General features: G+C 47.2%; 1 protein-coding gene across 1 annotated transcript in view; it reads right to left on the reverse strand.

Moving 5' to 3' along the window:
* The window catches only part of LOC101355408 (sodium/potassium-transporting ATPase subunit alpha-2), a 26,685-nt gene that overhangs the window by 2,685 nt on the left and 21,629 nt on the right, over nt 1–2,371 (reverse strand). The window lies entirely within an intron of this gene.

A 2,371-nucleotide genomic window follows, 5' to 3' on the forward strand; every position in this document is an offset into this window, starting at 1 on the left:
TGGAGCACGGTTCTCCTCTGCACACATGGGGTCGCCATGAGTTGGAATCAAATCGACAGCAACTAACAACAACAATAGATCAGAACTGAAAAGCCGGATAGAATATGGCCATGAGGGCAATTTCTGGACCCAGCGGGGCCTTACTAGCTTTTGGTTACCGTACCGCTTGCTAGCTTTGGGTTTTAAGCAATGTTTCCTAACCTCTCTGAGCCTCATATCCCTCTCTATAAAATGACAATTGTTACCTCGTTATCACAGGGGCTGCAGGGAAAATTATGGGAGACACAGTGTGGAAAGCCCTTGACCGTGGACAGCGCTAGTCCCATTACTGCTTGACCTTTTGTATTTGTATATACTGCATCTCTTTAGGACTTAAGTCAGCAGTTCGCAAACTTTTCACTCACTGAGGACCCCTGTTATTTTACTTCTATGAAGGCCACATTTTAAAATAAGCAACGAATCTATTTCCCCATTTAAAGTTAATTGGAAACATACACAGCTTCCAAACAGAACTGCAGATTAGTGAGCCATCACCATACTGCGTGATACCTTTTCTTTGGCCTGAGAATCACAACGTTTTTGTAAGCCTTGGAGCCTTCTCACAGGTAAAGGCTTCATTTCTATACAGCTTTTTGAAATGATGCAAATAGCACCTGTGAGGACCCTGAAGGGGTGGCCTGAGGTGTTCCGAGGCGGCCTCTGGCCAGGTGATGTGTTGGTGTTAGTGCTTCTTCTCTGTACCCAGGCTGACTTCCCTTCTGCTTCTTTTCCATTTGCTGCTCAGATGACTGGATTTAGCCAATTTGGTATGTCACCAGCTTCCTGTGTGCCTCATGCGGCATATAGTAAGCCCCAGGCCCCAGAACGGTACCCAATGTCTTTGGACTCTCTGTTCTTTATTCACTTCTCACTGCATTTTCCCCATTAGTGTTCTGAGCTTACTGGAATCGTCTTCATGTTAATTTTCTTTACTCTAACAAACTTCTTCCTCTCTCCAGAATCTTATATGCTATTAACTTCACCGGTGGTTTGGCATCTTTTTCTTCCTTTCCTGACTAAGAAACTGTAACAAAATTCACTTGGGGCTTTTGGTTTACAGTAGAAGAAAGTAAAGAGAACAGGAAGGATACCTTCAACACTCCACCCCTATTCCTGCTACAGTCATGAAGTAATTATCCAGCACCTGACAGAGGTCAGGCTCTGTGATAGATGAGCCACCAAGACTTTGGGCTTTGGAGACAGGCCTTTACCAACTGGGTGAACTTAAGCATGCCATTTAGCCTTTTGGGGCCTCTTATCCATTAAATGAAAATAATAATACCTACCTCATAGAGCTATTGTGAGGTCGAACAATGTAAAACAGTTAGTGCAATGTCTGGCATATGGTAACTCCCACTGTAAGAAGGGACTGAACCTGACCCTGAGCAATTCACAGCCCTCCAGACAGATATCAACACCACCACAGGGCAAGTGCTCTGTGCTAGAGCCACGCTGGGTGTAGGGGAGCACAGGACACCCTGGATTTAGGGCTGGGCAATGGGTGGGGGTGGGTGGCCCTAGAATAAGAGATGGGGACAGGAAGGAAGGAAGAAAAAAGGTATGGAGAGATGAAAAGGAAGGAAGGTGGAGGGGACCATTACAAAGTACACTTTAGCAGCAAAATTAAAACATCAGAACCAGTTGTACACTTCTTCCTCTTCTCTAGTCCATCTCAAACTCAGCTATGGATATGTTGTTGCTGTTTGTTGGCTCCTGTTGTGTTGGCCCCCAGCTCATGGCGACATCATGCACCACAGAACGAAACACTGCCTTGTTCTGCACCATCCTCATGATCGGTTGCAAATCAGACCATCATGACCCATAGGATTTTTGATGGCTGATTCCCAGAAGTGGATCACCAGGCCTTTCTTCCTAGTCCACCTTAGTCTGGAAGCTCCACTGAAATTTTTAGCATCACAGCAACAGGCAATCCACCATTGACAGGTGGGTGGTGGCTGTGCATAAGCTGCATGGGCTGGGAATTGAATCCACAGCTCTCACATGGAAGGCAAAATTTCTACCACCGAACCACCAGTGACCTCCAATATATGCATATAGATGGATGTACAGATGGGTAATTAAAGTCGGATGCCCTTCCCTCCCCGCTGCCCCAAGCAGGCAGATCCGGGCCCACAGGTTGAGATGACCCAGGGGTTGAAAGCCTAGGCTGTGTGGATTAGTGAGTACACCCAGAGCCCCCTCTGCTTGGGTGGGTTGGTGCCCAGTGGGGCTGGGTTGCTCACTTCATGCCCTGCTGGAAGACTGAGTTGCGGCGGGTCTTGCAGATGATAAGGTCAGCCCACTGTACAACCACGATGCTGGCAAAGAAGGC

Source organism: Trichechus manatus, unplaced genomic scaffold (genome assembly GCF_000243295.1).
Source record: "Trichechus manatus latirostris isolate Lorelei unplaced genomic scaffold, TriManLat1.0 scaffold00288, whole genome shotgun sequence".
In the NCBI taxonomy this organism is placed as follows: domain Eukaryota; kingdom Metazoa; phylum Chordata; class Mammalia; order Sirenia; family Trichechidae; genus Trichechus; species Trichechus manatus.